At 49.2% G+C, this 22,120-nt stretch overlaps 1 protein-coding gene across 25 annotated transcripts in view; it reads right to left on the bottom strand.

Annotated features, from left to right (window-relative positions):
• The window catches only part of GGACT (gamma-glutamylamine cyclotransferase), a 61,269-nt gene that overhangs the window by 33,661 nt on the left and 5,488 nt on the right, over positions 1-22,120 (bottom strand). For 3 of the 25 annotated variants that reach the window (XM_084982239.1, XM_084982238.1, XM_084982234.1), the window contains exons 3-4: positions 10,498-10,688; positions 9,524-9,644 (exon numbers count right to left, since the gene is read on the bottom strand). The exons of 13 other annotated variants lie outside the window; for them this stretch is intronic. The gene's annotated coding sequence lies outside the window, so the exon portion shown is untranslated. Of the gene's footprint in view, positions 1-7,038; positions 7,302-8,531; positions 8,682-9,523; positions 9,645-10,497; positions 10,689-22,120 lie in introns of those variants that run through there. 9 more of the 25 variants (XM_084982247.1, XM_084982237.1, XM_084982233.1 and 6 more) reach the window with 7 other exon arrangements.

Here is a 22,120-nt window from a genome sequence, read left to right on the forward strand (position 1 = left end):
TGTGTGAATGTCAGTGGGAATGTAAATTGGTACAACCACTATGGAAAACAGTATGGAGGTTCCTCAGAAAACTAAATATAGAACTACCACACGATCCGGCAATCCCACTCCTGTACATATATCCAGCCAAAACTATAACTCAAAAAGATACATGCACCCATATGTTCATTGCAGCACTATTCACAATAGCCAAGACATGGAAACAATCTAAATGTCGAGGTAAAACATGAATGCATTAAGAATATGCACTACATATATTTGATGGAATACTACTCAGCCATAAAAAATTCTGCCATCTGCAGCAACATGGATTCAACTAGAGATTCTCATGCTAAGTGAACCAAGTCGGCAAGAGAAAGAAAACGCCATGTGATATCACTTATATGTAGAAATTGAAAATATGGCACAAGAGTTCCCATCGTGGCTCAGTGGTTAACGAACCCAATTAGTATCCATGAGGACTCGGGTTTGATTCCTGACCTTGTTCAGTGGGTTAAAGGATCTGGCATTGCCAGGAGCTGCGGTGTAAGTTGCAGATGCAGCTTGGATCCTGCGTGGCTGTGGCATAGGCCAGTGGCTACAACTCCGACTGGATCCCTAGTCTGGGATCCAGTCTATGAGGCTGCGGCCCTAGAAAGACAAAATAAAATAAAATATGGTGCAAATGAACCTATCTACAAAACAGAAACAGACTCAAAAACATAGAGAATAGATTTATGGTTGCCAAGAGGGAGGAGGGAGTGGGATGCTTGGGGTTAACAGATGCAAACTATTACATTTAAAATGGATAGAACCCAACTAGTATCCATGAGGACAAGGGTTCGATCCCTGGCCTTTCTCAGTGGGTTAAGGATCTGGGGTTGCCATGAGCTGCGGCATAGGTTGCAGATACAGCTTTATCCCATCTTGCTGTGGTGTAGGCCGGCAACTGCAGCTCGGCTTCACCCCCTAAACTGGGAACTTCTATATGCCGCAAGTGTGGTACTAAAAAGAAAAATAAATAAATTTAAAAAATAAAATGGATTAACAATAAGGTCCTACTGTATAGCACAGGGAACTATATCCAATCTCTTGGGACAGACCATGATAGAAAATAGTATTTTTAAAAAAGAATGTATGTATGTGTATATAAATCTAAATATATGAATGAGACTGGGTCACTTGCTGTACAGCAGAAATTGGCACAACACTGTAAATCAAATACTTTAATTAAAAAAAATTTTTTTAAAAAGAGAAAAGAATTCAAGTGTCCCATCACAGAAAGGCAGCAAGAGAGGAAGAAACAAGGGAACTACAAAACAGCCAGAAAACAGTAAGATGGTATTAGTGAGTGCTTACCTACCATAATTACCCTAAATGTAGACTGTATTTTCCAATCAAAAGACAGGGGGTGCCTGGATTGATTAAAAAAAAACAAAAGCCAATTATATGCTACCTATAAGAGATTCACTTCAGCTTTAAGGACACTTATATGTGCAAAGTGAAGGGTTGGAAAAAGATGTTCTACGCAAAGGGAAAGCAAGAGAGAGAGGAAAGCTATACTTGCATCATATAAAATAGACTTTAAGCTAAAAATGATAATAAGAGACAGAGAAGGTTATTATATAATGATAAAGAGATCAATTCATCAAGAAGATATAACCACCATAAATATATATGCACCCATCATGAGAGTTAAGCAAATAATAACCAATCTGAATAATGAAATAGACAACAGTACAATATTAGTAGGGGACTCTGAAACTCCACTTTCATCCATGGATAGATCATATAGACAGAAAATCAACATTGGACTTGAATCAAAAATTAGACCAAACAGACCTAACAGACACACATAATATAGACCATTCCACCCAACAGTGGCAGAATACACACTCTTCTCAAGCACACATGGAACTTTCTTTAGGATAGATCATATGTTAGGTCACAAAATAAGCCTTAGCAAATTTAAGAAGACTGAAATCACAGCAGGTATCTTTTCTGACCACAACTGTATTATGAAACTAGAAAGCAACAAGAGGAACCCTGGAAAATTTATAAGTAGAAACTAATCAATACACTCCTGAACAACCAATTAGTCAAAGAAGAAATCAAAAGAAAAAAAGTTAAAAACCCTCAAATACATGAAAATGGAAACACAACATACCAAAACCTATGGGATACTGCAAAAGCAGTTTTAAATTTACAGTGATAAATGCCCACGGTAAGAAAAGATCTCAAATAAACAACTATTACACCTCAAGGAACTAGAAAAGAAAAACAAATTAAGTTTAAAATTAGAAGGAAGGAATAACAAAGATCAGGGCAGAAATCAGTAAGAGACAAGAAAAATAATAAAATAACAATATGTTTTTGGTTTTTTTTAAAGATACGTTTGACAAACTTTTAGTTAAACTAAGAAAAAAAAAAGGAGAGACACTAGTAAATAAAATCAGAGAGGAAAAAGGAGACATTACAATTGATACCACAGAAATACACAGGGTCACAAGAGCCATAACAGCCCATACTCTCCAAAGCTATGTGTAGATTCAATGCAATCCCTTCAAAATCCCAATTGCGGGAGTTCCCGTTGTGGCTTGGTAGAACCCGACTAGTATCCATGAGGATTCGGGTTTGATCCCTGGCCTTGCTCAGTAGGTTAAGGGATCTGGCGTTGCCGTAAGCTGTGGTGTAGGTCGCAGAAGTGGCTTGGCTCTGGCGTTGCTGTGGCTCTGGCGGCTGCAGCTCCAATTCCACCCCTAGCCTGGGAACCTCCATGTGCTGTCGGTGCAGCCCTAAAAAGACAAAAGACCAAAAAAAAAAAAAAAAAAATCCCAATTGTGTTTTTCACAGAAATAGGGGGAAAAAACCCTAAAACATGTATGGAACTACCTAAGACCACAACTAGTAAAGTGGTCTTGAGAAAGAACAAGCTGGAGGCCTCACACTTCCTGATTTCAAGCTATACTACAAAGCTACAGTAATTAAAACAGTATGGATAAGCTAGACTTCATCAAAATCAAAAACATCTGCTCTCAAAAGGCAGCCATGATTACATGAAAAGCAAACACAGACTCCGAGAAACGATCTGCAAAACATATACCATATATCTGATAAATGACTGGTATCCAGAATATGTAAAGAGCTCTTACAACTCAGGAAGAAGCTAATCAACTCAATTTAAAATGAGCAAAAAGGAGTTCCTGCTGAGGCACAGCAGTTAAGGACCCAGTGTTGTCTTTGTAGTGGTTTGGATTTGATCCCTGGTCTGGTACAGTGAGTTAAGGATCTGGTGTTGCAAGAGCTGTGGTGTAGGTCCCAGATGTGGCTGAGATTCAATCCCTGGCCCAGGAACTCCCATATACCATGGATGTAGCCAAAAAAAAAAAGAGAAAAAGGAAAAGAAAAGGGCAAAAAATTTATACACTTTACCTATGATGTATGAATTTCCAGTAAGCACCCCAAAAGATGCTCAACATCATTAGTCATTATGAAAATGCAAATAAAAACCATAATGAGATCCCATCATGTACCCCCCAGAATGGGTAAAACTGAAAATTCTATTTATATCAAGTATCGGCGGCAAGGATACAGGGTAACTGAAACTCTTATACTTTGCTTCTGGGAATACAAAATGGTGCAGCAATGTCAGAAAACAATCTTCAAAGTTAAACGTGTATTTACCCTAAAACCTAGCAATCTCACTCTTGGGAGTGCACCTGCCATAAATGATTTCATACGTCCACATAAAGATCTGTACGTGAATGTTTATAGCAGTTCTATTCATAAGACCCAACAATTGGAACCAACTCAAGAATCCGTAAACAAATTGAGGGAGAGATACAGCAACATGGCTAAATCTCAAATGCACATGCTGAGTGAAGGGGGCCAGACACAAGACTAATGCCGTATGACTCCAATGACATTCTGGAAAAAGCAAATCATAGGGACAGGAAGTAGAGCAGTGGCTGCTGGGGGCTGAGCACGGGGGAGAGAGAACGGACTGCAGAGGGGCATGAGGAACCCTCTGGGTTGGCAGAACAGTTCTGCATCCCAGTATGATTACATGAATATGTACATTTGTCAAAATTCATTGAACATTAAAAAAAAAATCATTGAGGAGTTCCTGCTCTAGCCCAGTAGGTTAAGGATCCAGCGTTGCCTCAACTGTAGCTTGGATTCTTTTCTTTTCCTGCTTTTTAGGGCTGAACCTGTGGCATATGGAAGTTCCCAGGCTAGGGGTCAAATTGGAGCTACAGCTGCCGGCCTACAGCAATGCCAGATCCGAGCCGCAGCTGCAACCTACACCACAGCTCACCTCGATTTGCCGCAATACCGGATCCTTAACCCACGGAGTGAGGCCAGGGACCAAACCCGTGTCCTCATGGATACTAGTCGGATGGTTAACCCACTGAGCCAGGATGGGAACGCCTTACTTGCTTCTTGCAGAGGGTCAGCACTCCATGAGTCTTAGGTCTTATTTTCTATGTCAAAGCGATGCATCCCCCCTCCCTGCTCTCATCCGCTGGCTGACAAGGCTTCTCTTTAGCTTTTCCCCAGGGGAGCGTCGCTCAAGTCCATTTTCAGAGACACCTGGGACTGTCCAGTCAAGTTCTAGCTTGGGTGTGGCATCAGACCTCCTGGCTGGGTGAAAACCCCTTCCTCGGCCAGGCCCTTGGGAGGGGATGTCACCAGGACATCGAGCACCTGGCGTGGCCTCAGGCCTGCAAAGCCTGTTGACAACTGCCCGTCTGCCGTTCGCCCTAGTGACGCTACCAGGTCAGCTCCATCCACCTCCCCCGCCATCATCATCTGACCCCATCGGATCCCTTTGGCTTGTCTGCATTTCTGGTTTTGTTTTGTTTTTACAGACATTTCCATTTCTTCACACAATCAATCTCTGTTTTTCTAGACTCCTGTCCCAGTTTTCCCTGTGTGTTTAAGTGTGTTCCTGAAGCACACCTGAGTTATCTTCTGAAGAACCATGACAAGTCATCTGCAAGACCCATGTCACTGAGAAAATCTCTGCCAGCCACAGTGTCCCCCAGACTGCACCCCGCCCCCTCCTCCAGGGCTCAGGATCATTTCATCATTAGCACATGTCCCCAGGCCCCGCGGGCCACACACGGCCTCATCTACCCAGTCCCAGCCCACGGCCCCTCCTCCCTCCCTGACCTCTGACCTCGCTGCTCTGCTCGTGGCTGAGCTCCCTCGTGGCCGAGCTCCCGGCTGCGCTCGTCTGTGTCTCGTTAACCGCAGATACTCCCGGACACTGTACCCGCTCAGCTCCGGGATTTCAAGTTCTATTTCTTACTAACTGACCCTTGCTCATCCAAACCTCTTTGAACTCACCACAGTGAGCGACGCTTCCCCAAACCGCTTGATTGGGTTTTGCGTCTCATACAAGCGAACTTTCCATGTTAGTTAAACTGCCCCTCTTGACGGTTATGAAGAGGCGAGACCCGCCTCTTGCCTCGCTACTGCCTTTTCTGACCCAGTTTCGAGCCTGCCTTGCCACTGAGAGCTCTTCTGAGACACGGGCCTCTCTTCTTTGGGGACACGAACCCCGTACGATGTGACTGTGAAACGAGCGCCGCCCAGGCCAGGCGTCCTCCGAGCGGTCCTCTTCTGCCGTGTTCAGGAGCAAGGTGCAGAGGTGTCAGCACCGCTTACTGAGATCTCGGCCACAGCGAGGCCGGGGCGCGCTGCACACACCTGCCTGAGGCCCCAGGGGCAGAAGGGCTGCCAGTGGGGGGACTGGCTTCGGGATCCGAGGCCTGGGCAGTGATGCTGGCAAATGATGGCACCTCTAAGCTTGGTTTCCGTCTCCGTCCAATGGCTCAACTGAACTTCACAGAGGAGGGGTGGGGACCCGTGAGCCAGCACGGAGCCTTCCAGGTGCGGGCACCCCCGCCGAGTGAGAGTTCGTCTTCATCCGCCCGGGTGCTGCCACATCATCACCATGGGCAGGATGACTTACAAACCACAAACATTTACGCCCAGAGCTCCAGAGGCTGAGAAGTCTGAAGTCAGGGACCGCCTTCCGGTTCCCAGAGGACATCTCCTCACTGTGTCCCCACCCGGAGCAAAGGGCCACGGAGCTTTCCGGGGTCGCCTGACAAGGGCACTAATCCCACACACAAAGCCTCCATCCTCCTGCCCTACTCACCTTCCGAAGGCCCAAGATCCAAGTACCATCACATTGGGGCTCAGGATTTCTTTCTTTTTTTTCTTTTCTTTTTAGGGCCACACCTGTGACATATGTGGAAGTTCCCAGGCTAGGGGTCAAATCGGAGCTGCAGCTGGCAGTCTACGCCACAGCAACTCAGGATCTGAGCCACATCTACAACCTGTGCTGCAGCTTGCAGCAACACCAGATCCTTAACCCACTGAGCGATGCCAGGGATTGAACCCATATCCTCACAGACACTACACTGGGTTCTTAACCTGCTGAGCCACAGCAGGAACTCCGGGGGGGGGGGCTGGGTCAGGATTTTAACATATGAATCTTGGAGAGACACAAACATTGAGGGCATAGGTAGCAGTTATTTTGAATAATATAAAAAACACATTAAAAAATTATTAATTCTGCTCACGAGGTCACCGTCCAGAGTCTCCCTGCCCTGAGAAGAGAGGGGAACCTTAGCACCTTGGGGCGTCTTCCAGGCCCCTGTGCGGCTGTGGGATTCAAAGGACTGGATTCGAGGCAGCCCCGGATGACCCCAGCCTCCCTGGGGGCACGCCCCCATCCTGCCCACCTCACAGGCTCCACCACGAGCTCAAATCCCAGGAGTACACAGAAGCGTGGTGAGGCTTTGTTTTTCGCTAAAATGACAAGAGCCCACCCACGACCTGTGTCCTCTGGTATCGTGCCTTTGACAGCAAACACTCCAGAGAGTGTGTGTGCAGCTAAGTTCCCTGAGGGCAACCTCTTGATTGCCATTCTCATACATACACTTTGGTTCTGCCCAGAAAAGCAATGGTTGCCTTTGCATAAACACAGCCCTCTCCAAGCCTGGGCTGACCCGTCATCACCACCAGCAACCACACAGCACTTACAAGGGACCAGGTGCACTTTGGGCACTTTGCAGATCCTAAGGGACTCAACCCTCACGCAGTCCACGGAGCCGGCGCCTTCGTCTGCACCTCACCTGGGGCTGAGACGGAGAACGCAGCTAACAAGGGCTCGACGGGCCCACAGTCAAACAGCCAGTCAGCGGCCAACCAGCAGGTCTGCCGCCGTGGTCCAATGCTCCCATCCCCGTCCCAGCCCCAACACCACGGTGGCAAACAGAGCAAAGCCAAAGGCTCCTCCTCCTGACCTGCAAGCAGAGTTGATACAGTCTTAGTGGATAAATCACATTTACATCTATTACGGGCTAAATCGTGCCCCCCCCAATTCCTGTGTTGAAATCCAGGCCTCGGATCTGTCGGATGTGGCTGCACTTGGAGACAGGGGCTTTAAAGTGGTGAATAAGTTAAAGTGGATCTTTGGGGTAATTCAATGTGACTGTGTCCTCAGGGAGGAGAGCTGGACGCCAATGTGCACAGGTACAGAGGGGAGACCAGGTGAGAACACAGGAGAAATGATTTTTTCCCTTCCCATTACTTCATTTTTACTACATTTTCAGCAAACAAATCAAGGTGCAAAGAGGTTTATTTCACATCACTACATTATCTGGATATTTTTGTCAAACAAACAGGAAATTCTCTTTAAATAACCACCACCTCCTTGGCTGCCAGCCCAGGCAGGAGAGCAGGTTTTAGCCACAGGACACATCACCCACCAGTCTGTAAGCCAAGGAGAGAAGCCACGGCTCCATCTTGGATTTGGGACGTCTGACCAGGGTTCATCCATCACGCTGCTGCCTCCGGCGTCCTCTCCATTCCCCCCTCAGCCCCTGCAAAGCAGCTCCTCGGGCTGCGCTGGCCCCTCCCACCCGCCGGACTCTCTGCTGTCCCCTCCAAGCCAGTTCTTCTCCCAACTCCCTCATCAGCATCGGATCCAAAATTGCCACTCTCCTCCTAGCCATTGGGCCTCTCCCTGCCAGGACCCCCACCCCAAGCCACGGGGAGCTTCCTGAGGCCCAGATGGAAAACCTTAGGGCTCCCAGCAATGCTCACGATGCCCCCATGTCCCGTCCAGCTATTTGGCCGCAGTCCACCCTGCGACTGTCACTGAGCCCCACTGACTCGGCCCCTGCTCCCCGAGCCCTCCCCAGCGCCCCCCAGTCCTCATCTCTTACCACCACCTGGACCAATCGCATTTCCACCTTCCCGCCCAAATCCCACCCAGGCTGAAAAGCTCAGCTCCCGTCCTCCCTCCCTCCCAAAGCCCCCTCTGATCTTAGTGCACTGGCCACCTTCCCCCCTACGTTCTAGTTACTTCCTCTCCTACTGAATTCCTGCCGGGCGGGGCCCCAATTTAACTAGTTCCCCATAACGCAAGACGCGGGGAAAAAATGAACCAGTTCACCCATCTGGTCCTGGGAATTCTCCATTAGCCAATTTTCTCTATTTCGATCAAAAGAAATAAATGACAGCACAGCAGCTCCCAAGTAAGTCTGGCTGCAAACTGCCTCCTCCAACACAAAGAGGCGCCATGGAGGACGCGCCAGCTCACCGCAGACACACGCACCCCGCACTCCGCGCAGCCGGAGATGGCAAAGGGGACGCGGCCCGAGGGGACGCTCAGCAGCGCGCTGGATGAGGGTGCGCGCCCGTCCCCCGCCCTCGCTGGGGCTCAGGACAGAGGCCAGCAATGTCCTCGGGCACGAAGTCGGGAAGGGCGCCGCTCAGAGGGCATGGTGCGAAGACGGAGCCAATGGAGACACACGGGCTGGGGCGGGGCTTTCCTTGCGGGTGATGAGAAGGTTCGGGGGGAGGAGGTGGTGGCCTAACATCAGCAAAGTGCGAAGCAGCACCGAATTCTTCACTTGAAAAATGGCTACTTTTATGTGAATGTCCCCTCAAAGTGAAAAACTCTAACACTTAAAAAAAAAAAAAAAAAAAAAACCTTTATAAAGATACAGCTAAAATATACTATTAGAATATGACGTGTTGGGTGGCCAGTGAAGGTGCTGGCACAGACTGTCAGGAAGAAGAGGGACACGGAGTCCCCTCTGTGTGATCTGGACCGTGAACTGACCCTGAAGGGGTAAAGGTCACCTGGGGGGGGAGGCCATCCTGGCGGAGCTGGGGCCCCCAGAGGGGCAGGTGCAGGGAACCCGGGGGATGGGCTGGTCCCTGGGGCCCCTCGGCGAGCGGAGGGAGCCAGACGTCGGCGACGCGGCCCAGGGCTGTCCCCCGCCGCTGAGAAGTCCCAAACCCGGCTGAGCTCCCGGCACCCAGGGGACGGTTCAGCGTTTTTATTCCCGACCAGGCGCCCAGGGAGATTCATCTACTAAGTCTGGAGTCAGGGGACAGGATGATGTATTAGTAATAAAATATAACATCTTAAGACGCTCTCTAGGTGATTCTAGTTTTTCTCATTTAAGGAAGGGTCTTTCAGTTGATAGACTGAAAGGCTGTTTTCACATCTTACCTTTTCTAAGTCTTTCAGCTTTATGTTGATGCTGTTGAAGAATTACTCACTTTTGGATCGGAGGGGATTCCTCACACTGAATACGGTAGAACAGCAAGGCACATTCATGCTCACCAATTTTCTAGAAAAGATTTTAGTTTAACCTTCATGCTACGTGGAAAGCTTAACCAGAAAAGCAAAATTCCAAATATTAACATGTGTACAAGCCTACACCTTTTTTTTTAAGAAAAATGCTTTATGTACGAGTTATACAAAAAGGAAAACAAAATACATAAATACCAAAAAAGAAAATCTTAGGATAACTAAAAGGCGGCCCCTTTCCAAGTTCAGTACATGTACATATTAGTCCTTTAAATTTCCCTATCATTTTATATAACTATGAGATTGTTCCCTAAACAATATGCTGAATATAAATTTTCTAAGCACATTATATGTTTACTCTCCTGTGATTCAAGGCCGGCCTAAGTATAAACATTAAGCAACAAGAATAATCACATTCTAAAAATGTGGAATAATTACATTTTTTACTTTCAACACCTGGTGTCACCAGCATAACACAGTTCAGGACTTTACTGCTCTGTGCTGAGTGTGCCCAAGGCCGTGGCGACCAGGCCTTCGTCAGGGAGGGAAGCCTGTGGTGGCTCAGCTCACACCTTCCAGAAGCACAGAGGCACCCAGGCAGCTGTGTTCTCAGCAATCACACAGGTTTAAAGGTGGTTTTTGATATTTGTTTTTAATTTTGAACACAGTGATGCAAGGAAAAGACTGGAGTGAAATAACCCTGAAATACTTTTTTTTTCTGGATATGAACAGGTCACAAGTGATGGGCTGTCGCCCTTCTCCTCAATCCTGTGGCCCTGGGCCCCTGCCTCCTCCCCAAATTCAGTTAATCTTGTTTAGGTCGGTTTGGTGATGACATGGCTGAAACTAAAAGCCCAAGATCTGTGAAAACATCATTCTTTAAAGTACCTTACATTTAGTTCGCAGATTTCAGGAAGGCGAGAATCAGTCCTTCCGACATCACGAGTAAAGGCCACAGTGCTGATGTGAGAGACGGAGGCATGAGTGTTGCGGAGCCTGGTCGCGCCTGCTGGTCCCGCCTGCTGACCACTTGACAATGCAGGCGCTGGCGCCATCTCCCAGGGGCAGCACAGGCATGGCAGCGCTTGTAAGATGAGACTGCAAGTTACAGCCCTGACGCTGCACAAGCTGAACATGTTTTAAAACGAGGTAACTACCTAGTAGCTCTCCCCTGTCTCCCAGCAGCAAAGGGATCCCACAAAACCCTCTCCGCAGAAGCTAGGTTCTAACCATCAAAGTCCAGGAACAGACCTGCTTACCAATCAGCAATAAGCCAGCAGCAGAAGTCTGTATACAGTTGGCATCTTATCAGAAGACCCTGTAGACAACATGGCTGTGGCAGGTGCAGGTGCATGCATGTCACCTGGGCAGCACCTGAACCACCTGGTGCCCCCACCTCCCCAAGCGCTCCGGGCAGTTCTGTACATTGATAGCAAGGCTCCTGCTTCCTCCCACTTCAACTCACCCGGGATGAGCATCCCCTACGCTGTCTCACTGCCTGCAGGACATGCCCCTCCCTGCTCCCGGCCTGGGGTTCTGCGAGCCCCGGGGGGCCCCATGATCCTGCCCCCTGGCCTGCAGGTCTCTGTGTGTGATCCCCACCCCCTGTGCATAGACTGGGTTTAGTGATTCGCTTCAAACAGACAGAGCCCAGAGCAGCTGATGGGATGTCGCCCCCGAGGTTTTAACAAGAGTGTGGCTCCATCTGGGGGGCTTGCCGTGCCCTGCCCCCTCAGGGAAGCCAGCTACGATGCTATGGGCCTTCATAAGGAGACACCTGCATGGAGAGGGACTGAGGTCTCCCCAGATGGACAGAAGGGGCCCTGCTGGCTGTCACGTGTGTGAGCTCAGACCCTCCCAAGTCGGCCCAGGGAGACCACAGCCCCGCCGCAGCCCTGAGAGCCCGGGGGGACCAGCGCCACCCCCCCAGTGGCCCTCGGACTCTCATCCACCAGCTGTGGGCGGATGTCTGCTGCTGCAGCCAGGAATGGCGGGGTAATTCGTTACACATTTCCAGATAACACGTTCCAAAGGGTCAAGTCCAAGTTTCCTCTTGGCTCACACAGGCCAGTCACTGTCTGGCCCCCTCTCTCTCGGCCACAGCCAGGCCGTCCCACCTCCATTCATGAGGCTGCCACTGCCTGGGAGCCCACACCTCCTCACGCCGCCGGGCAAATCCTTCTCGGCCTGCACGGATGTTGCCAGGTCACTTCAGACATCACCTCCCCATGTGACCCTCCCTCGGGGCAGAGCTGACCCGGAACACGGCAGCCCTCCGGCCCTGCCTCCCAGCTCCCCAGCTCCGTCTCCCCATTTGCTGGGGGGCCCAGACACGCGGCCGTCAGCCCTAGGACGCAGGGTGCGCTGGGCATCCAGGCGCTCAGAGAGCTGCCAACCTGGATCCCCCGCATTGTTCACATCCATTTCCCCCACGGACCCTCTCGTACCACCAGACCACAGCCTCAACAGCAGGACACCAACACGGCCACTGGACCACTTGCTCTCAGACCCTTCCCGTTTTGTCACTTGTCAAAGGACCCAATGCAGAATCCCAATGGCATTCCTCGTCTTGTCCTTCCATCTCCTCCAGCCCGGGACAATCCCTCGGTCTTTGGCTTTCACGTCTTTTAATGATGTCAGGCCATCTGTCAGGCTTGGCTTTGCCTCGTGGTTAAATTCAGGTCACCTCTCTTCAGCTAGAATCTTCTGGAAGTGGGGCTGTGTTCTTCTCAGTGCCTATCAATGGCACAGGGCTGCAATCTGTCCCCTCACTGCAGACGTGTGCTCTGATCACCTGATAAAGGTGGTGACGGCCACAGTGAAGTTATTCTCCCCACCTCTGCTTTCTAAGAGCGGAGGAAATTTCTCTGACCCTACGTAGCACCCTCATTCACCCCCAGACCTGCCAGCGGTTCGCTGCTTTGGTTCTATCTGCACAGACTCTGAGTTGCCTAGGGTACTCAGTGACTTAGAACCCAACAGAGTCATGAGTCACTCTGATGCTCAAACCGTCCTCAATTTGGACAGATGGGCGAATTCCAGGGGGCTTCTCCGTCCCCCTGACCTGGCCGCACCGGCCTTGGGCACTGCCTTGCTCTCTGCACGAGGTGTTCCAGGCTTGCCCCGGGCGTCCTCTGTCCCAGCCCTAGAACCAGCCGTTCCTCCAAAGAGCCCTGGTTCCCACCCGCTAGTGGAAAATGGTAGAAATGAGAGGCTAATCTCGAGTCGGGGTGCTCACTGCTCTTAGCGGGTTATCTGCCCGCAGGATAGACATTCATTTCTGTGCACATAAACATAAACACAGACACATAAAGACACACTCATTTACATCTATGGTTCGCGAAAACCATGTGCTCACACCAATACACCAGCCACAGCCACAGGCAGGAGCATCCTCGTGCTGCCCTCTTCTGTCCTTGTGGCTCCTCCTCCAGCAGCGGGAGACCCAGCACCCTGATCTTTAACACAACTACCTGCGCCACCAACCCTTCCAGATGGAACGCCTTTCCAATCCAGCCCCCACCCTGCCCCGGAGCTGACACCTGCTGACAGGGTGACCCCGTTCACCCCACCCAGGCTGGGGCTCCCCACCCGCGTGGCTGCACCTCCGTGGGGGAGGAACACGCACGGCTGTGCCCGGGATCTCGCCCGCCAGGCGTCGGGGCTACGGCCGGCACGTGGCTTCACCCCCAGGCCCCTCAGAGAGGAGCAGGCCGCCCAGGAGCAGGAACGGCGAAGGCGGGAGAGACGGGCTCGCCGCGCTGACCCGCTGCCCTCTGCTGCAGAGCTTCCCGCAGCCTCTCCCCAACTGAGCCTTGAACACGGGCGCTCAGGAAAACCGAAATCAGGAACTAGGGGGGGAAGAGAGGATGGGAATTTGGTGGCAACTGCAATTTCTGCCACTCCCACTTTTGTCTCCCTTTTCTGGCCGCCCCTCGGCGCATGGAGTTCCCGGGCCAGGGATCCGATCTGAGCCGTGGCTGTGACCGGCGCTGCAGCTGCCGCGATGCCGGATCCTCAACCTGCTGCGCCGGCCCGGCCGCGCCCCAGCGCTCCCAAGACAGCACCCCTCCCATCGCGCCCCGGCGGGAGCGCCTGCTCCCACTTTTGCTATTTCCTGGCCAACATCCTGCTTTGGGGGATTACGGACGACCTCAAATGTACCCGGGGAAGAATTCTCGACCCTCGCCCACCTCCAGGTTTTTAAATTCCCAGGATGAGTCATGCCACGTTCACCAGAACCCTTAGAGAGGATGACAGGGCGCTCCTATCTTCATGAGACCCCGGATATGAGCAAACGGTGCAGCAGGCCTCCCAGGATCCCCGAGAAAACCAGCAAATACAAGGATAGTCAATGACCACCCCCCCTCCGCCCCCAGGTAAAAACACTGTGCCGGGAGCAGATCAAAGCTCCAGCCCCAAACATCATGGTACCAAGGGGGCTCAGGGCAGTGAAAACAGTCCTGGCTCTGCACCAAGCCAACAGGAGCAGGGAACCCCACCTCAGAAACAGGGGAAGTGGATTCCTGATGCAGCTCAACAGGCTACAAACCCAACTAGGATCCAGGAGGATGCAGGTTCGATCCCTGGCCGCGCTCAGTGGGTTAAGGATCTGGCGTTGCCATCAGCTATGGGGTAATGTGGCTCGGATCCCTGAGTTGCTGTGGCTGTGGTGTAGGCCAATGGCTACAGCTCCGACCTAACCCCTAGCCTGGGAACTTCCATGTGCTGCAAGGGTGGCCCTAAAAAAAAAAAAAAAAAAAAAAAAAAGGCAAGAAAGAAAAAGGGGTATTAGACAGGAGAACCACCCTTCTGGAAGTTCTGGGGAGTCTGCAAAACCACCCAGGAGGCAAGGCTTGATATGTCTCAGATGAATTCATCTGAACGGACGCTGCTTCTCTGTAAGGAAAACCCGAGGGCTGTGATTTAATGGGAACACACGACGGAAGCTTCTCTATAAATAAACAAGGACAGCAGTGCCACGTCTCAATACTGTTCCCACATCCTTCGGATCACAGGTGTGGGTGCCACTCCTGGCAGGGGGGGAGCAGGGTACAGACTGAAGGTCACATGCTTCTGAACTGGACGTGTTTCGTTTCCTGCTCAGATGACACCCCACTGCCTTTAGCGCTGTGACCTTGCCCAAGGCGTCTCATCCTCTGCACCCCAGCTGTGCCACCTAAAAAACGGGGACAACGATGCTCACCTCAGGGACGGACGAGGATTACCCGAGATAATGTCTATCAGAATTCTGGCACGCGGTGATTTAACACGTATTAGTCCCCTTTGGAGAGAGCGTGAATCCCAGAATTATTAAAATGACCAAACGACAGAAGGTATCACAGACGTACAAGGGCCTGGCGCAGAGCCTGGGTCCCACAGATGTTCACTCCTCTGTGACTTGGCCACACAAGAGAGCACACCCTAGTTATCAGGCACGGCTGAACGCTGTTCTTCATAAGGAAGCTTAATCTTTTACACACAGAAGAAAACTGCATAAACCGTCTCTGTGTTAGTAATATACAGAATCATAAAAATAACGATAATAACATAACAGCGACGATGTGGAGGCAACCCACGTGTCCATCAACAGATGAACAAATAGCAGGATGTGGCCTCTGCACACAATACTCCGCCTTAACAAGGAAAGAACTCCTGCCACGTGTGAAGACACGGATAAGCCTTGGGGATATTATGTGAAGTGAAATAAGCGAGTCACAAAGACAAACGTTCCACTAAAACGAGCTACCTAGAGTCGTCAAACTCACAGAGGCGGAAAGGAGAACGATGGTGGCCGAGGGCTGCAGAGAAAAAGGGATGGGAGCTGCTGTTTAGTGGGTAGTTTCAGTTCTGCAGGATGAGGCAGTTCCGAGGAGCTACGGTACAGCGATACGAATGGACTTCCCACCACCGAAGTCTACACTTAAAAATGGTGAAGACGCTAAGGTGCATGTTTTTTAACCACTATTAAACATAAGAAAATTACGTTTGAGATGCTGTCACTTGTGGGCTTCCATATTCTCAGGCTCTCAGGCTGATTAATTACAGACTATGTCACAGGTGCATCTACGCAGCCTGCTGCCAAGAGCCAAATTCATTTTCAGCTTCAGGAGTAACTCTGGAGTCAGCTTTCTTGACTAAATCTCCGGGATTTGTTAGGATTCAGCTGGAAAAGGGAAACGTGGACCCTGACATTTTTCACTGCATATCTGCCACTGCTGTATTGGGGGATTATGAAAGGTTAAAGCAGGAAGAAACTTTAGAAATTACATTTGAAAAATTGAAGAAAGTGAATGCCATACTTTGATCGCACTAAATTATCTGCCTAGGATCCTAATGACGGTAGTAATTATGAGAGGAGCTGGGAGGAGAAACCACCTCCTGGCACCCTCTGTAATCCTCTGGCACCACGGCTTTTCCGCCTGCCAGCCAGCCTTCCTCACCTCTGAACCGCACTGCTTAATACGCCGCCACCAGGGGGCAGCAGGTGTATTGGTCTGGTGTTCTAATCCCCAGACTAAAGGCCCCAATACGCTTCCATTACCCCTTCCTCTAACCCCACCCCCCCCCAAAATAGCTAAGACTTTATTACTATCAACAAGCCTAAGTTTAAAGAGCACGCATAACTTTAAACAACACAAAAACGTGGGTCCAACGGAGGTAACATCCTTACTAATCCTTCACTATTTTTTATTTTTTCCAATCCTAATGGACGTAAAGGGGTCCATTAATGTGTTAGTTTTTATTAAACCAAAAATGACAACCAAAGAAACCCATCCCTTTTCTTTACATTTTGAGCCAAATTTTCCTAGGTCCCTGGCCTCTGAGGCTTCAGACCACAGCAACCTCAAGCCCATCTCATCTGCCTTCAATCTCCCTCCATCAGGCTGGTTTTCTTTCTAAAGCCCAAAGTCACAAAGGAAGGTCTCCAGCAACTTTTCAGAAGCAAAAGCAGAGATTCTAGTCACAAAGTCGAACCCCCGTGGACACCATTCTTCCTTCCAGTTAGACGACAGCTGCACCCACTCTGTTTTTAAACGAGAATACCGCCCGCTGGAAGCTCCAATCACAGCAGCTAATGGGCGAGCCTTGGAGTTAAAGACAGGCCCTCCCTCCGCAATGGCCTTGGGCACCGAGACTTTGAGGTGACAACAGCAGCAGGGACATTCTGCTATTAACCTGGGCGTCAACGCCACACTTTCAAGCAAGAGTGACCAGTGACCATGGTCCCTAAATCATCCCAAGAGAGACGTGTGAGCTTCGTTTACAAGTTTCAAATCATTTTCTTCTTTGAGCTTAACATGTGTTAATAAGGGGAAAGGGCACTTAAAGGCAAGCTTCTACAACTGCCTCAGGCAGTGGGGCCGTCCACTTTTGTGACAGTTTTCAGCATGCCTAAAAGGCAGTCTAAGAAATGACTCTCTGCGGACATCCCTCTGCGCTCATGTAATTAACCATCCGCCAATCAATATAATCTGGCCTAAAACGGGTGCCAAGTCCAATCACGGCGCTATCTGTTCCTGAGGTGAAAACAGGAACGAGACATGCACGAGACAGAGAAAACGAATGATTGCTGCAAAAGGCACTGCGTTGCCAGGTACCGCTGTCGTTCGCCAAATGTGATGTGCCAATGGGTGAGCTGCAAAAAGACTCCTATCTATGAAATAATCTAGTTTTAGTTATTCTCCAATATAGAATCCTTAACATGTTTAAATGCAGAGTATCACCAGAAAAACAGAAATATTTGTAACGGGGGTGTCAAATGTATTTAAGTCAGTAATTTATTCAATAATTATTTAAAATATTTTTAAAATACTCAAAAAACTGAAATCAGCTCATTAAAAATAAAAACACACCTATTAGGGTAGCTCAAGTTTTAAACACCTGACACTATCAAGTGCTGACAAGGATACAGAGCAACGGGAACTCTCATACGTGCCTGAAAGGGACAAAAAATCGTGGGGTAAAACCACTCTGGGAAACAACTTGGCAGTTTCTTATAAAGTTAAACATACACTTATCATCTGACCCAGCCGTCCCATCCTAGGGGTCTGTCAGAAAGATGAAAACTTTTGATCACATAAAAACCCACAAGCAAACGCAGCTGTATTTATAATTCCACCAAACTGTAAAGACCCCACATGTTCTTCAACAGTGAATGCGTAAACGTGTGGTATGTCCCTAAGATGGACTACCACGCGGCACTGAGGAAGGATCCCCATGTGGACGAATCCCAAAGACACTGTCTGAACGAAAGAAGCCAGTCTCAAGGTTACACCATATAACTTCATTGACATGACATCCTGGAAAAGGCAGAAATGACAACGATGGAGACAGCTGTCCGGGGTTAGAGGGAGAGGGAGGGCTACACTGCAAGGGGGCAGCATATGGTAGGGCTTGTTTTGTTTTCTGATTTTTTTTTTTCTGATGATGATGGAGCCACTCTGTGTCAGAACTGTGACGATGGTTACGGGGTTCAATGTTAAAACTCACAGAATTATTCAACAAAAAAGGTCAATTTTAGCAACCATTATGGAGAATAATGGGGAAGCTCCTTCAAAAACTAAACATAGAACTACCCTATGATCCAGCAATCCCACTCCTGGGCATCTATCTGGAGAAAACCATAATTCAAAAAGACACATGCACCCCAATGTTCACTGCAGCACTATTTGCAATAGCCAAAACATGGAAGCCACCTAAATGCCCATCAACAGAGGAATGGACAAAGAAAATGTGGTACATGTATACAATGGAATACTACTCAGCCGTAAAAAGGAGTGAAACAATGCCATTTGCAGCAACATGGATGGACCAAGAAATTATCATAAAAGTGAACTAGGCAGACAAAGACAAATATCATATGAGATCATTAATATGTGGACTCTAACAAAAAATGATACAAAAGAACATATGATACAGAAACAGACTCAAACATCTTGTAACCAAATTCATGGTTGCCAAAGGGGAAATGTGGGGCGAGGGGTAAATTAGGGGTTAGGATCGACATATACACACTTATATATATAAAATAGACAGGTAACAGGGACCTTCTATATATAGCACAGTGTGTGTGTGTGTGTGTGTGTGTGTGTGTATTCTTTTCTTGCTTGCTTTTTAGGGCCCCACCCACAGCATGTCGAAGTTCCCAGGCTAGCGATCAAATCTGAGCTATGGCTGCCGGCCTATACCACAGCCACAGCAACTCAGGATCTGAGCTGCGTCTGTGACCTACACCACAGCTCAGGGCAACACCAGATCCTTAACCCACTGAGCGAGGTTGGGGATCGAATCCGCAACCTCATGGATACTACTTGGATTCGAACTGCGCCACAACTCAATACTGTGTAACAACCTATAAGGGAAAAAAATCTGACAAGAAACAGAAATATGCGTAACTGAGTTACTTAGCTGTACACCTACAACTAACCAGCACAACTTTCTATGTCAACTATATTCCAATAAAATTTACTTTTTACAGTAAGGTCAATTCTACTTTATACAAAATCAAGTAATAATAACAGTAAAGAAGAATGAAAGCATGAGAGCATACAACTCTTGTAAAACACAGAGTTAAAAATAAAGGGGGAGCGCCCCCGTCGTGGCTCACGGAAACAAATCCGACTAGCATCCATGAGGACGCAGGTTCGATCCCTGCCCTTGCTCAGTGGCTTAAGGATCCGACGCTGCCGTGAGCTGTGGTGTAGGCTGCAGACGTGGCTCAGATCTAGCGTTGCTGTGGCTGTGGTGGAGGCCGGCGGCTACAGCTCTGATTCGACCCCTAACCTGGGAACCTCCATATGCCGAGGGTGCAGCCCTAAAAGGAAAGACAAGAGCATTCGGAATTAAGCTAAGATGGCACACATCCATTATTATTATTACTGTAAAGAGACTTAAGAGGAATGCACACCAAATACTATGAAAGAGCTCTGTTTTGATCTCGCTTTGCCTAAACAGCTAAACAGACTGCTTTATTTGGAGAGGCACTGTTACTGTTTATTTTTTAAGATTTTTTTTATTATAGTTGATTTACAATGTTCCATTTCTGCCGTACAGAAAAGTGACCCAGTCATGGACATATATACATTCTTTTTCTCACGCGATCTTCCATCGTGTTCTATCACAAGTGACTAGATATACTTCCCTGGGCTGTACAGCAGGATGTACAGACTATTTCAGACAACTGGGGAAATGTGAACAGAGCATACAGCATTACAGAATACTAAGGATTTTTTGTTCATTGTTAGCTAGGATTGTAGTTTTTAAAAAAACTAAAAACTCAACTTTTAAATAAAACTCAATGCCAAAATATTTAGGAGTGAAATGACTTAGTTTCTGATATTTGCTTCACAATTCTCCAGAAACAAGCAAACAAAAACCTACAAAACAAAGAAAGAAGGGCAGATGGCACAGGTACAGCAAAGACAGGAGGCTGCGTGGATTCTCACCCTGTGGATTCACCATGGCTTACTTCTGAGGAGAGCAGGAAATGTTTATAATAAAATGAGAGAAGAAAATAGTGACTTGTTATTCATAAATACTCTCAAGAGTGCCATCTGTTTCTTATTCATTTATAAGATACACTTATTTCCCCTCACAGATTTTATTAAGCTTTTATAATCTTCATCTAACGTAATTTTAATTTATCGGCCGCACCTGTGGCATATGGAAATTCCTGGGTCAGGGGTGGAATCTGAGCTGCAGCTGCGACCTCCACCACAGCTGCAGCAACACTCAGTCCTTAACCCACTGTGCTGGACTGGGGATCCAACCCGCACCTCAGCAGTGACCTGGGCTGCGGTGGAGACAATGCTGGATCCTTAACCCACTGCACCACAGCAGGAACTCCTACATCCAACTTTAGAGAGAATCAAATCGAGCGAGAAAGAGTTTCAGTTCATAGCAGGCAGTTGTGATTCTTCTCAATGATAATGGCTTAAAGAATGCTTCTCAGGAGTTCCCATCATGGCTCTGCAGTTAACAAACCCGACTAGCAACAATGAGGATGCGGGTTCTATCCCTGGCCTCGCTCAGTGGGTTAAGGATCTGGCGTCACAGTTAGCTGTGGTGTAGGTCGCAGACGCAGCTCGGATCCTGCTTTGCTATGGCCGTGGTGTAGGCTGGCGGCTGGAGCGCCAATTCGACCCTTAGCCTGGGAACCTCCTTATGGTGCAGGTGTGGCCCTAAAAGACCAAAAAAAAAAAAAAAAAAAAAAAAAAAGAATGCTTTTCAAATCTCATATAACACTCATAAATTATTAAAGGCACCATGAGATGTAGAAATAGTAATAATTTCCATTAGTCTATCAGCTGCATGCTCCTACGTGCAGATGGCCACGGCAGGAGGGGTAATTTACACTCAAACAGTTTAAAAGCAGATGCAGGAATGGACAGACAGACAGGCTGAGGCATAACACGAGTCCTCCCCAATTTACACCCTCTCACGGTTCTACTCTGGCCTGACTCAAACCGTCAGAGTCCTGCAAACACCCTCCCTTCAGGAAGCCCGTGAGGGCGGCAGGCCTTCCTCCCAGGCAGCGGTCAGAGGAGCAAACCCTCGCTATTTCAGTAGGAGCTAAAGCAGTCGGCAGTGTTTAAAGCTGGTGTGCGGCAACAATTCTACAGACAAGACAACAGAAAAAACTAAAAGGTGAAACAGCCGCAGCACCAAAAACGTAACCAGGGAGCAGGGGTGAATCAAAGACGGGTTCTGGCCGGGTTCGGCGGGGCCAAGCTCTGAAACCAGGGAGCTCCGCGGGGGCCCCCCCCAGCACCATGCCGAGTGGGCCGACTCACCATCTCCGCAAAGAGCAGGGGAACCACGCTGACCTGGCAGCACCTGGCAGCAGCGCCCCACCGCCCCGAGGGTCTGGAGAACTGCCCTGGTCCTTCGCGGCCACCGCGGTCCTAGGCCCCCTAAGACCCCCCCAAAGACCTCATCCCCAGAACCTGGGATCACGTGACCCCGTGTGACACAAGGGACTTACAGACTGTGCTTAAAGTTAAGGCCTGAAGATGCAGAATGAGGCCGGATCGTCCAAATGGGCCCGATCTAACCCCAAGTCCTTAAAAGCGGGGCGCCCTCTGGGCTGGGGACAGGGAGCTGCGGGCAGTGGGGCCAAGGGAGGAAGTGCTCTTCCCGCGGGGGAGGGAGATGGCCTCTAGACGCCGGGAATCGAGAAACACATTCTCCTCCAGAGCCTCCAGGATGGGACACAGCCCTGACTTCAGCCCCACGAGACCCAGCCGGACTTCCACCCTAAACAAGCATGGGACAGTCAATCTGGGCTGTTTCAAGCTGCAGAGTTGGTGGCGCTTGCTCGGTGGCACCAGGAAACTAGCACCAAATTCGAGCCGCGTCTTCCAGGTGCTGAGCCTCCGCCTGTGCCCCCTCTCGGCTGTCACGTTCCCTTCTCACTTCAGCAACCAAGGGGACTTCTGATTCAAAGACGTGATGTCTCCCATCTCCACCCGGAAAAGTCCTAGAGAAGTCCTCCTGACCCTAGGAGCCAGCCCA

Source organism: Sus scrofa, chromosome 11, assembly GCF_054392235.1.
Source record: "Sus scrofa isolate SSC_HxYL_T2T_F1_AM1 chromosome 11, Sscrofa_HxYL_maternal_Yorkshire_Landrace_v2.0, whole genome shotgun sequence".
Taxonomy (NCBI): domain Eukaryota; kingdom Metazoa; phylum Chordata; class Mammalia; order Artiodactyla; family Suidae; genus Sus; species Sus scrofa.